We start from the raw sequence: 14,565 nt of genomic DNA on the forward strand, positions 1-14,565 counted from the left end.
GACCCAGGTAAAAGGATCCCATCTAACTGCCCCAGCTACTGCTGGTCTCCTTAACCCTCAGCTGCACTTCCCTGCCCTCAAGGCTTGGTTTGCATCTAACACCATAACCCCTATAGCATAAGCAATGAAGGAAGATGGGTGTTTTTATCTTGTTAAATCTTTGCTAAAAGTATATTTCCCCTCTGTGCGGGCTGTGGGTGTTGGTGGTGATGGCAGAACGAGGCAGATGGCTCCCGTTATGGGCAGTTGTTTCTCTGTGCTTATGAGATTTACGCAGAAATTCATCCCCTGGCCCCTTCCTGAGACCTATTCCAGCAGGAACAACGCAGACTAACTTTTGATACCGATCAAACTCATTAAATGGAGAGGTCTCACATTCCTACATAAGCAGAATATGAAATGCAGAGAAACTCCTGGAACAGACCATCCTGCACGGCAGAGCAGAAATCCATCTGGTAAATTGGATACATTTAATCACACCAGGTTTGTTTTGCCTTTTCTTTTTTTTTTTCCTTAAGGCCCATATATTTTGACTCCTTCAGCTTCACAACACAAGCTCTGTCAACACATTTGATTGAAAATGTCAAAGTGACCATCTGTATCACGTCACAAGCAGAATGGCTCTCCTTGCAGCACCAGGACAGCTCTTCATCAGGAGCAAAGACATGACCCAGCATTCTGAGTGGGCTGCCATTCTCTTCGGCCATATATATATACACACACACACATATATATCTCAAGTACCATTTGTTAACTATGTGGAAGCCAGCCATCCAGGCCTGCTGTCTTTTGCCCTAAATACCATGAGAATGATCTCATCTTCTGCTGAACCTTGTGTGGAAAGGCAATCGGCATCATCCTGCAACTGTAGTCTATAGGTACCTCCGCTGGACTAGACAAACTGCCCACAATTTACCAGCACATCTGTTTCCAAAGCTCACGAAGCTAGGTAACACCCCAGAAGGAGCCAAACGCCTTCCCATGGGGATGAGGAGCCACACACGACCACGGCTGTAGCACCCAGGGGCTCAATGGCTCGGACTGGTGATGCTACAACAGACACCATTATGGAGAAAGGCCAACAAAACCTGCCAGAAAGACTGAAGGAGATAGGACATGTCTGTCCTTGAAGAGACTAAGACAAAGCACCAGGTTCTGCTGGCTGCCTTGCCTAGGGTTTTGCCTTCACCACGCAGCAAGCTTGTTCAGAAACGCAGATGATGAGTTTCTTTTTCATAAAGAGCAGGGTGAATCCTTGTTTCTCCTCATCAACACGTCAAATTCTCCATGCTTTGCTTGGGAGAGGAAGGATGCTGCTGTGCTCAAATGGCAGTGAGCACAGGAGAGCTATAAAAATATCAGTAAATAAGTGTTATTCCCTCACACACAGGGAATGAGACAGTTTGACCTTTCCAGGCACCTGCAGCTTTCTACAGCTCCATCCCTGCCTTTTAGAAGATGTTTTGGGGTACATCTAGATCACAGAATGCGAAAGTAGCACAGAGAGATTTGAAACAGCTTTAAGAAAGTTAGATGCTGAGACCTGTCTAGCTGCAATAATAAACTAGCTTTGTTTTGTTCATTTTTTTTTTTTCCTTCCTCTACATGCCACAGCCACCAGTGTGGACTTTATCCTTTATTTTCTTCCATAGCAAGGACGCAGACATCTCAGTACAGGCAGATCTGCTACTGCTGTGCAATTAACCCACTTTAGCAGACAGCTGTCCCTGAGCGAAACCACAGCAGCAGCCGCAGAGGTGGGACACAGCCCCTTCCTCAAAGGGATGAGACTTTCAAAGCATAATTAGGCCAATTTCAGTGATCACGCTATTAAACTGAGTTAATCTTGTTCTTGGTCAAATAACCAAAGAAATAAAAATGTAACCCCCTAAGTTAATGCAAATTTAAGCTTTCACATTGATTGCCCATCACATATTTATGTCATTGCTTAATCTAGCAGCACCAAAATTAACATTCTTCCAGCAATGGCACAAATAATAGTTCTCAGTGCCTTTCAGTGAGCAATAGCATCCCTGGCTCCGAGGCTGCTGTCCTGCAGGGGGGCACAGAGGCCACACACAGACAGGCACAGCTCATCCTTCCCCCAAAGGGATGTCTCCATGTCAGCAAGAGAAACAGCAAAAGGGAAATGGGGAGGAGGAAAAGATGTGGGCTGGAGGTCACACCACGGGGAGCATCACATGTCCCCTGTGTCCCAGGCAGATGCCCTGGCCACCAAACCTCAATGCATCTCAGCAATTACTCATAGCAGCGCTTTATATTATACATTATTGCCTTTTTTCCTGGTTAAAGCCTCAGGTTAAAAATAAAACAATGCTTTTGTTGAAAAAAAAAAATCTCCATTTATTTATTTATTTTTATTTGTTAGCTTCTGGGAAGTACTTGCAACTGATGAAGCATTGCTGGGGAGGTGGTGCAGCAGCAATGCTGTCAGCTGGCTCCCTGCCAGCACACATCAGGCCATAATGGTTAACGAACCCCCATAGCCCTTGTTTTGCTCCCTTTTCTGTATTTAACACCATCATTTATAAGGCCCTCGGGAAAGCCAATGGGTTTGCATGTGAGCATCCTGTGAATTTTCAGCAAGAAACCAGGTTTCTGTGCACAGGGATGCAGCCGAGTGCCTGTGTTTAATGAGGTTGTCAGAGCTTGCTGTGTGGGAAGAGTGAGGGGTTTGCAAGAGCCTTTCCTTTTTCTTTCTCTCCTTTATTTCCTTAAATTAATGTCTTTTATCATCTTCTCCCTCTTTCTGCTTTGCAAACAAACCATTAGCGTGGCTTGGTGACCATGGCCTGGCACAGTGGGTGGCTGTGAGCAAAGAACTTTTAAGTCATGCAGGGCTCCCCGAGGATCCCCAAATAAAAGCATTCATACTCCCAATGAAATGAAACTCTCAGGTGGGAAAGTTGATCAGATTTTACCATTGAGTGCATTGTTGCCTGATTCCCTGCAGATATGGGGACATCACAGCCAGCACAGGGGGACAAACACCCGCCTAGCCCAACGAGGTGGGGAACAAAGCCAGCAGAGACCTTCACCATCCATCTCTTGGAGGTGCCTAACGTGATGCCTAATGCACAACGTGATGCCTAGCCCACGGCACAGCTGCCCACTCACTCCCAGGCAGTCTTTTATTTCCTCGCTACTCCAGGCTCTGTCACCCTCCAACAAGGGGGAAAGTCTGGGCAAGTGGCACTCACCTCCTTCGGCCAGCATGCCCTGGATGAGCCCTGAGCTCAAGCTGGGAATCCCTCAGAGCCTTTCCTGTCTGACAGGGTAGTGCTGCACCATGGGAACACAGGGGAAGGTCCCCGCAATGTGCCAGGGACAGCAAATGAATTTATCATCATCAGCTGTATTGCAATTAGAGCAGTAGCAGGGTGCTTAGAAGGGGTAGGTGCTTGGCAGGATGACTATTACTTGCTGTTGCAAAGAAATTCAGGCAGTGCATAGCTCCCCTTCTCCTGCATGCACAATTAAAAATAAAAAGGGCATCTGCTCTATCTTCTGCTGTATCTTCTGCTTTTCCTTCCTCCCCTAGATTAGCCCTGCCACGGCTGGCACGAGGCTCCTCCACTAACCACGTACAGCAGGAGCAAAACAAACACAGAACTGACCTGCTGCAAGAGTAAAGTTACTTTGTGGCAGCCAAAAGCAGACATCAGAGCCCCTTCCTCTGCCGCTGCTCTTAGACAACCCGGAGAGAGGTGGCTTCACTCAGCCTGTAACTGATCTTACTCATCCCAACACTTAATTTTGATCTGTCTCTTTTCTTGCTTTAATACAAAGACCTCACTTGGCTTTGGCCAATCTATCCATCAGGCTGGGCTTTCAAAGCAATAAAAGAAGATGTCCAAAGCCAATCTTGTAGACAAGGGAAGAAATCTTGCAGGCAGGACTCGCCACAAGTCAGGACAGCATTGTTATGTATATATTCTGTGAATTAATGCCTTTTAGCTAAGCTAGTAAGACTTGAATCTTTTCCAGCCCATAGGTTCATGGTTCTACTAAGTAGCAAGTATTGACTTTTAAAAAGGCCAAGATAATTTTATGACCATCAGGAATATTTCAAGCTATACAAAGCCAGATAATGGCATGGGTGGAAAAAAAATTAGAAATAAGTCAGTTCATATATATCAGGCCTTAATTACTGACTGACAACAGCCAGGATGGAATTTTTCCCTTCAGAAAGCAGCACTTCATACACTGTTAGAGACAAAGCTGGTGGGAGCTGAGAGCACATTTGCCCTTCACAGGATGGGCTCGGAGTTGCAGCAGCAAGACCTGTGCTCCCACCAGCATACTGAGACCCTGCTCGGCCTGACCCAGTGTCCTTCGCCCTCAAGCCAACCCTTCTCTTGATCCCTGGGCTGATGCATCAGATGCATGAGCCCAGCTGTATACTGGATAGAAAGACATGTTTCTCTGCCCAAATAAAGAGGGAGAGTCACAAGCACAAACCTTACGCCAGAGGAAAGTGGGGAAAAAACATGATGTGAAAACATGAAGGAGATGGTTTCTCTGCAACCAGCTCAGAAATAAATTTTTTAAAATTGCTAGTTAATAGAGTGGAGAGGTTGAAAAATCAAACAGGAGCCCAAACATGTCAGATTAATTGAGCTTGCTGGTCAGGTGGGAAGGAGCACCAGACCTGTGGGGATGGAGCTGGCAGGCAGCAGCCAAGCACTCCTCCTCACCTGTCCCTGCAGAGGGGCACTGAAAACCAAGTTCTTGTCATGGCAAGGATGGCAAAATTTGAAAGACTGTATTTTTCTCTCAGTTCCATGGCTATGAAGTGCCTTTCTCTAGAGGGCCAGCACTGAATACAATTTGGCATTTCCACTACTGCAAAAATCTTATCTCATTTTGCTCCCAAGTTCGTTACTTCATGGGCTGGCAGATTTTGGGAGAAAGGGGGCAGGCAAAGGAAGGGTGAAATCTCAACTCCTCTGAAACTGGGGCAAGACTCTCACAGCTCAGAAGGAGCCAGGATTTCTCTTCCACATCTGATCATCCAGGCAAGGAGGTCTGAGAATTCACTTTCCTCCTCCGTTACCCATCGCCCCAACAAGACCTAGCCACAGCTTGCACTGGGTGGGAGTACAAACATGTCAGCAAAAGGCGTCCTCTGATGGATAGATGGAGAGGGAGGAACAGAAGAAAATCTGTTCAGATTGCTCTGACACAATTTAATCTGACTAAAAGCCGCGACCACAAAGGCAGCAGCAAGCAGATGCCCATAGTAACCCCAGCCCACCAGCTCAGCAGGGCCCATTTTTAATGGGCTTTTTGTTCTCTGCATGTTTGAGTATATTGTATGCTGTTGTGTTGTACTACAAAGAGCGTTAAAGCAGCTTCCCGCCTCTTGGGGCACAGCGACAGATAAGACAGCTTGGGGACTCGCTCAGCGGGGCGCTGGGGTGGTCAGGCTCCACCGGGTCACCCCCCCCCCAAAGCCTGGCATGTGGAACAGCAGCATGCGAGGTGGATTAGAAAATGAAAGGAGAGGGAAAGAAGAAAGCATTGCACAACCTGATAAGAGAACATTGCGGTCTACTTGGTAAGAGAAGGCAAGTGTCAGAGCAGACACTTGCAAAGGCAGAAATAAGACAGACCCTGATGAAGATCTGGCTAAACAGAAAAATGCAGCAGTGAGCTGTGTTACATGGATTTCTAAAGCAAAGGCAGGTTCAAGAAGGAACCGGTGCCGGGAGAAGCCTCACCCCCACAGATGCTGCCAAGGCTGCATCAGCATGGCCCACTGCCTCCTCCTGCCCCCAGACCTTTGGCAGGTGACAGACACATTGAAAGAGGCAGGTGGCTTCCCCACAACACACTCTGCCAGCCAGGAGCATCGCTCCGGCAGTTATCCCTCCCGACCAGCAACGCCCCGTGGGGAGCATCCGCATCCCCACCTGTCTTGCCAAGCAGTCCAGAGCGATGCTGCCCCCAAACCATCGCAATTCCCCCCTGGGGGTTCGGTACTAATGAACAGACACACAGCTCTCCCCTCCCCTGCCTTTGCACCCACCACACCTATCCTCCTGCCTGCACCCAAAGCGTTGGGGATTAACCCTGCCATCTTGAGCAACCCGACATAAAAACATTTCCAACAATAAATCCACCACCACATAGCAAGCCAAAATTTTTAGGAGAAAGCAAGCAAGCTCTTTGGGTAAGAAAACTTTAGCCTATCAACTATAAGTAGAGTAAATCCAAGATGTACTTGACCTGGACAGCAAGAAAAATAAATCTTGGTGTGCTGCTGCTGCCTCCCTTTGCTGGTGGGGTCTCCGCTGGCTCCCCACACACAGCCCCATCAAGCAGGGCGGAACGTCCCCCTGGCCAGTGCGGGCAGGATCCGGGCACGTACCAGGCAGTTCCTCACCATCCCGACACCAGGGACATGAGGACAGCAGAGGCAAAGCCAAAATCCTCCGCTGCTTGGGCAGACAAAGCTGGGAGAAATAAGAGGTGGTGGGTAAGCAGGGAGTAGCTGGGGACAGGAGCCTCCCCCAGAGCCCAAACGTGTAAATGCATTTTAATGTTACATAAGGGTGGACTTTACAGCAAGGCTCCTTTTGAAATGGATCTTGTAAGGAAAGGTTAAAGAACGTTAAATTATTCTCTCTGAACTCAGAGGCTCAGAAGTGACATCTTTCATGTTGCTTAAGGTAGCGGAAGCTGGAAGTGCAGCTCCGCACAGGGTCTGGCTGCTGTGGGGTCTTCAGGCTTCAAGGGAAAACAAAAAGTTTACAGGAGATTATATTTCTCTTTTCATTTGTGGACTTACCAAAGTGCAGGCTGCAGCTGAGATTAGCTACAGAAGTGGTGAAAACCACTTGTTTTTAATTAAAGAGCTGGCTGAGTATGCCAATATTCAAGCTCATTTTGTGGCTTTTTGACCAGGAGTCCCCAGGACATCCCAGGAAAAACCAAAGCAGCATCCTCAGACACTGCCCTTCCCTGTCCCCTTGGTTAGAGGGACCGAGCAGGTCCAACATGGCCAGGCACTCCCTGGGGCTCTCTACCCAAGCAAGGCACCTGTGGAGCAACAATCGCTCATCCAGCACCCTCACAGGAGACCTGCCCCACAGTAGCAGTACATCACATTTTCCATCACAGATGTAGGATGCTCTCGGATAGTGTTTAAGGAGGTTTTGGTCCAGCTTCTCTCAACAGCCACCTCCCCACCTCTGCCCATCAGCACGCCCTACGCTACATGCCTACAAGGAGAGCATCTTATCTTAAGGGAAGCATTCCCAGTCCGGCCTACTGCAGTACTATGTCTGATGTCTACACTGTGCCAAAAAATAGATTAGTTAATAGACAAGGAGGAAATATTTACTGCTTCTCATAAGGGGGCGTGTGAAACTCCCCCAGCGCACCCTCAGAAGGCTGCAAGAACCTTGAAACCTGGAATACACTAATGAAGAGATATAATAAAAAAAAAAAAAAGATTATTAAGCAGTTATGCCTTTCGGCTTTGTCATATGATGTCCCACTCTCCAAGCCCAGAAATTAGGGGAGAAGTGGGAAGACGGGACCACTTTACCCAAGGGACTGGCCAGGGCCCTGCTCCAGGGAGCTCTGCAGCATCTTTAGCAAGAGCAGGAGGCAAACCCAACCTGGGGAAAGCTTCAGGGGCTGATTACTCAGTCTAATAAGCTACTTGAGATGCTGAAGCAGCTACATAAAGAACATATAGTTATGCATCATTTTAATTATGCATATAATGGCTTTATCTTTTTGTTACCTTATTTCATTATTGAAAACCTTTATTTCCCATATACATTTTAATCCTCAAATCCAGCCACCAACAAAACTACTTATAAATAATTTAGTACACAACAAGGCACCAATTCCTCCAAAAGCAGCAATCCTGGAATGAGGCTACTGGAAATGCTCTCAAAATCTGACACTTTAATGTCATACCAGAGCCCCCCAAAGGTAGCAATATACAGCTCCTCCAAGCTACACATGCTCATTTAGAAGCTGTAGCAGAGGAGCTTGTACGAGAAGAGTATCTCTTGGTAATCATCAATATACAAGAGAGGTTTCTGGCATGCACCAAGGCATGAGAGCCTGCCAGTGAGTTAGCAACACCAGCTTGAAAGCTGCACAGAGAGAAGGGAAAGAAACCTCCAGCTGCACAGTCCTCTCTGCCCTGGAGACCCATAGCCAGCTACACAGATTGGGCTGAACAAGAACATTCCTCTACCAATGTCTTTTGGCACCATGACATCACATTTAGGATGGAGAAGAGTCATTACAGCACGTTAAACCACATGAAGCAATGAAGAAGGTCTTGAGCACTGGTAGCAGCTGCTGAGCACCAGCATTCCTGCAAAATAACCCCAGGAGAGCTGAAATGAGACCCTCACATCCCAGCTACAGCAGGGGGAAACGCCACTAGTTATCCTGGTCCACAATCAGCATTTGCTTATTAAATAGATTTTTCTAATGATGTTTGTCAGCTTGTCTAATTACACAAGATATGCAGCACAACACCTTAATTTTTCATGTACCTGCCTCCCTTTTTGCTTCCAATAAAATGAAATTAAAGACAAACCCATCTGTGCAATCTCCGCCTCCATGGAACTAAGACTTTCACCACAAGCACCCACACAGACAGGGTTTTACCTTACACTTCCCCCTGTGAAGCTGTAGTAAAAACATATAGGTTAAAACAAAAGATACCTGGAGATAGAAGTGTGTTCTCATTCTCTTTCAGTCCGACTACAGGGAGCATTTGTGCCTAAAACCCCATGAGGTCAATGGGAAGTAAGCAGGTGCTTAAGTTTTAGGCATGTGAATAAATTAATTGTTACTGAAGAGAGTACACATGTGCATATTTTACTGATTGCTGACTCAGTGCTTTTAAGCTATCAAATTGGATCAGCCTGATTGCCATCACAGAGTACCCTTTTGCTTCCCCACTACTGAGACAAGACCTCCTTAAATGGATTATTTTTGCATTACTCAGTAGAAGGGGAGAGATGCAGGGAGCTCCCCTGAGCCCCCCCGCATCCACCAACTCTTCCCATGGGACACCTGTGTTACATCTTCAGCTCAGGTAAGTGGGAGATGTAAGAGTAGCTGCTAAGGAGATGACTCTGTTGCACTGCAAAGGGAAGGCAAGCGCATCAGCATGCCGTGGGATTACACTCTGAGTTTGCTACTTTTGCATGTGCTACGTGGAAGGCAGTGTGGGCACTGTGCAAGCCTTCTGCTCTACAGTAAGGTGGGAAATTAAGACATATTCCGAAGTAAAACCTGATTTTGCTGGTAGTGCTAATGAAACCACAGCTGTCATTAAACTGATAATTTTGGGTGCTGATACCAGTCTAAATTGGTGCAACACAGTAGCAAAGCATTTGCAGCTGACCGTGTCAAACGAAGAGCAGGCAGCACTTCATCTGAATGATCACCTGGATGATGAAGTTCCTCAAAATCCCTCCCACAGACAAACCCAGAGCATTTGCTGATGTCTGTGAGGGGGGTGCTCTAGATCACCCCCAGCACTGCCTGCACCAGCCTGCTCCATGGAGGGCCCAATCCAGCCTTGTGCAGGCAGGCTCCAGCCAGTGGTTTGTGTTTTGAACTGCTGCTGGCTCCTTCCCACCCCCATTCCCAAAAACCAAAGGGTTGGCTGCTCGCCCCATCCCTCCAGCCATTTATATACGACTACGAGGTGTTGCTGCAGGCTGGATTAACTCCCATTTTTGAAGCCCTCTGAGATCATCAGATGAAGGTCCTACAGCCATGGCACATCACCCTCTGCTCCTCCCCATGCTTTCGTCTGGTGTGGGAGTGCTGGGACCGTCGCAGGAGCAAACAGCCTTTGCAAAGGGACTTTGTCTTTGCTGGCAGGAAACTCTGAAGGCTTAGAAGGCAGCAAGGGAAATTTGTACTGTCAAAATCAAAGCTGCGGTAATTAAACAGGAGCTTCCTTTGTCCCAGAGAGGTGGTTGGCAGACTAGTATTTGTGAGTGGGGACATGAGGTTATGTCCTACATGAGGGACTGTGCACACAGAAAGCAAAAACTAATCCTGCTCCCCAGCACACTGCACCAACCCCATGACTGCAGCAGGGTCACAAGGCTGCTGTGCCACATCCCTCTCCCACATACAAGTGCATCCTGACAGTGGTGAGGCACAGGATCAGGCTGCCCAGAGAAGCTGTGGCTGCCCCCTCCCTGGCAGTGTTCAAGGCCATGTTGGATGGGGCTTTGAACAACCTGGTCTCCTGGAAGGTGTCCCTGCCCATGGCAGGGGGTTGGAACTAGATGATCTTTAAGGTTCCTTCCAACCTAAACCATTCTGTGATTCTATGATCCTCACCCTGCTGTTCCAAGTTCATCCTCACCCCACAACTCAAAACTTATCCTTTCTTTATTCAAAACTACGAAAATCTTCCAGAAAGAGGGGGGGGGGGGAAAAAAGGCAACTTCTTAAAGCACTTCCAAGTCTGATGTGCAAAGCAGCATCGATCCAGGCTGTGCTCAGCCCTGGGAAAGGCCAGCTACTGTCTTTCCTGACACCCAAGAGCCCTTTCCATCGATTCACCTCTGTGGCTGACATCCACTCTCCATATTTCTATTTGTTCCAGTGATGGGTTGCCAAGGTGTCAAAGTCAAATCATTTGAATTTCTCACCTAGTGAAAGATACTCAAGGTTCAAAATTACACCTTGACCCAGTTAGGTCATTTTGCAGCAATTATCACCAATTCTATGGTGGAAGATTGTAAGAGTTCAGAGGAGAAGAAAAAAAACTGCTTGTCCTTTCTTCACCTTGCATACAAATGAAGAACAAAAGTGATCTTCTTGCTCTTGACATAACCATGCTTTAAAGAGCTTCACAAACATCTATTTCCTCATTTGGGCTCACACAGAAGACATATTATCTCTTTTAAATATGCCTTCTCCTTGGCGGTGTGCAGCCTATCCCCTATCTTTAACATTTTAAGAAGCTGCCAAGTGGTTATTTGCAAAACTGACGTTAGGAGATGGATATAATCTATTTTAAACCTCAGCAAAATTGGCCAATTTCATGAGGTTTTAACATACGGCTGAATTAATCAAGTCACACAGATTATGAAATGTGAAATGCAGCCCCCCCCAGCTCTCCACCCACATGGGAGCAATTTGGAAAAAGCCCAACCATCTCACCGCACAACGAGAGAAAAAAATAATAATAAAGGGAATGGTTTCCGACACACACCGGCTTCATGAATTGTGATGCCCTCCCTATCAGAGCATCTCTGTCTTGTGAGACTTCCTCTTAAACTCACCTTTTTGGCATCACCACGCTCTGCTCCTTCAGTGATGGAAGCCCAGGGAAACCAGGAGCGATGTCTTTGGGCTCTGTACCCACCCTGCGCTGCCTCTTCTGCAGCGGGGCTGGATCCAGCCCTTCCTCCCCTCTTCCCAGATGCTTTGGCTACCTCCTGCCTCTCCCTGTTGCCCTCTGCATGGGTACTGGCACCACAGGGTCCCCTCCCCAGGAAAGGAGCCCCTGTGCTGGCTGGAAGCAGCATCACCCTTTCAAAGGGAAATAAATCCAGGAAAAGGCATTTCCTCCAACATTAAAATTCCAGACTTCTCTGTCTTACTTGATCTCATTTGTGAGGTCTTGCTATTCCGTCACTTGGAGACTTTGTTTATTGCCTTGTTTTTCTTTTGTTTTAAATGGTTGAAGTTAGTGTTTTAACTGAGAACGAGGCCAAAAATATTGATTCCCAGGCAAAATTGCCTGGAGCTGGCTACGTTTTCCATCTTTTGTTAAAGACACGTCCAACGTGAAGCACAGGGGATGGGCGGATGGAACATCGCACACCAAATGCACCTTCCAGTGTGGGTCACTGGCTCAGGCCGGGGGACACCAGCAGAGCAAAGCTGTGTTGTGCTGGTGTTAGCGAGGGGGTTGCTTGCTGGATTTGGATTTTTGCATCTGCAGCTGTCACCCTCCATCAGGCTCCATGTATGGGCAGATGGGCAGTGGCATGTTGGTGATGGTCACCAGAAGTGCTCGGAAAGCTAATTCTCCTTCTATGTGCCACCGTGCGGCAGCTCTGGATGCTTTACTCAAAGCTGAGGTTTTGCTCGGGACAGGGGACCCACGCCAGGCAGCCAAGCCCCAGGTTAAGCCAGCAAAACCCCAGCAGCACTGGCTCCCACCTGGGCAGTTCAGCTGCTCCCAGGAGCAGCAGCAGGTCCCAGCCCTGGCTCATCCCCCTGGCACAGGGTGACTTTGATTCCCAATGCTGACCTGCCCGGGCTGCTGGCTTCCTGCCTGTCTTCCTGTCCTACCATCAGCAACGGGCAGAAGCTTCTCAGCATGTGCCCTGTCCTGTAGGACCCGTACCAGCCAGCTCACTGTGGCTGCAGTGGGCAGAAGCAGATCCTCAAAGCCAGGCAGCTATTGTGTAAATTATTCAGTGCAGCAGCAGCTGCCGTGAGTGGAGGAAGCACAAGCAGGAGCAGCAGCACAGCCCCCTGACAGCATGGAGGGGGCTTGAACAATGACTGTATCACCTACGGGAGCTGCCAGGTGCATCACCCAGGGTGTTGGACCCATGGAGCAACTCAGAAAATAAGGTGGAGGTTTCCAGAGATGGCAGGAGGGCAGCAAGGGGACCTGGGCATGCACTAAGAGGGGGTTTCCTCTTGTGCCCCACCATCCCCTGGGCTCTTCTCTAACAGAGCGAGTTGTTTTTGAGGGCACAGGCAGCAGCTTCACTCCCATGGACACCTTCTCTCAGCTGCCTGCACTAAAGAGGGGATTTTCAACAGCACCAAACACGGAGTGCACAGAGCTGAATTCAGTCCTCCCTCACGCCTGGCACCCCCAGGACAGGCAGCATCTCCCAGGCGCCGGCTGCTATGCCAAGCCAGGAAAGGCAGGATGCGGTCTGAATGCAAACACGCCGGGGACGAGAAGACAAATGGCTCTGGGGGAAATACGATGACCTCCCCGGCAGTGTCAGGAAACATTTGTCAAATGGCAGAAGTCATTAGCTGTTTTGCTGCTCACCTATCGGGAACATCCCATTGCTGGTGATGCAGTGCTGGTTAATGCAGACCTGACAGGGCTTGTGCTGCCAGAGCCAAGGTCAGCTCCCTGCTTCAAGTGGCAAGAGCCAGGTTTGCCCAGCACAGGGTTGGCCACTGGTCCAGGCACCCCCGGCTCTGCCCCTGCCTTGCTGATGGGCACAGCAAACCGAGCTGTGCCAGAAAAACCTGCCTGACTTCTGGTATCCCTTTTGAAGGAACCCCCATTGCTCATTTTTCTAGAAAATCAGAAGATTTCAAGGCCTTTTGCTAAAGTAGGAAGACTACTGCAAGCCTATCACAATGGGTGGGAAGCCAAAGACTTGAGCAGGTAAAGGACTTTCTTAAAACCCATGAAAGGCCAACCCATGACTTATCCTTTTGGAGAGCTTTAGGGAGCATTGTGCCGAACTGCACTGAGCATAAGCATCCTCTGGGGAAAGCCACTTGCCTCCTACACACAGCAGAGCAGGAGCAAGCCACCAGCCTTATGTTTGAAGGAAGGAAAGCAGATTTAGTTTGTGCAGTGGTTGAAGTTTGCCTACCAGCAAACCCGCCCAGCTACCGAGATCGGCAGTGGGGAGCTGCCAGCTGCCTTGCTGCCCGGGTGCCGCGGGGCCACCCCGCGGCCTTTGGTTTTGTGAGGGTGAAGGTGTGCTCAGCAAAAACAAAAACTGAGAAGCCACCAGGTGAAAACCACGCTGCTCCTTTCATGAGCACAGAGGTGGGATGGGGATAGATGAGAGCTAATACCAGGGCATGCAGATAGATTTATACAAATACTTAAATAAGAGCATATACTCAGGCACTTAACATAATTTAATACATTGCAAATAACATCCCACTGTAAACTCAAACCACAGCAGCAATTATTTTCCAGTGCTGCCATGAGACCAGCAGTCCCATGAGCTCCCAAATTAGCTCTGGCAGCAGGAAGATGGTCCAGTGGCATGCCAGAGCCTAGCCCATGCTGCGGCTAAGCACTCTCATGAGAGGCTTTTGCTCTGCAATTGCCTTAGAATAAGGGGAAAGGAACTGAACTAAGTACACCCATGACCAGCAGTGAAATGTTACTGTCAAGGGTCCTTTGGGGAAGTCAGTGAAGCCTCTGCTCCACTCTTAGGAAAAATGGCACAGATATCTGGACCAACCAAAAAGGGTAGAGCAAGAGATGAAGGAGGTTAATCCAAACCCAAGTGTGACCAAGGGATGCTGAGACACAGAACGAATGAGCGAACTCACGCGTTGCGCTGCCCTGCCAAGGTAAGCTTTAAATTTAGCATGACTGCATTAAGACGTGTTCAAGATACAATGCATTTTCTGCATTACATCTGAAACGTGAAGGGGAGGTGGTACTGCCAAGAAGGGCAGCCACAGTGGGGGGGACCTGGAGGGGTTCAGCAGCATCAGGCCCCTGCTGAACCTCCTCCTCCAATGGGAGATGGTGTCCAGCACCTCGTCAGCGCAGCAGATCCCCGGATACATTTGCAT

At 48.5% G+C, this 14,565-nt stretch overlaps 1 protein-coding gene across 2 annotated transcripts in view; it reads right to left on the reverse strand.

Annotated features, from left to right (window-relative positions):
* The window catches only part of MMP17 (matrix metallopeptidase 17), a 68,580-nt gene that overhangs the window by 39,515 nt on the left and 14,500 nt on the right, over positions 1 to 14,565 (reverse strand). The window lies entirely within an intron of this gene.

The sequence above is a fragment of the Strix uralensis genome, chromosome 17 (genome assembly GCF_047716275.1).
Source record: "Strix uralensis isolate ZFMK-TIS-50842 chromosome 17, bStrUra1, whole genome shotgun sequence".
Classification (NCBI taxonomy): domain Eukaryota; kingdom Metazoa; phylum Chordata; class Aves; order Strigiformes; family Strigidae; genus Strix; species Strix uralensis.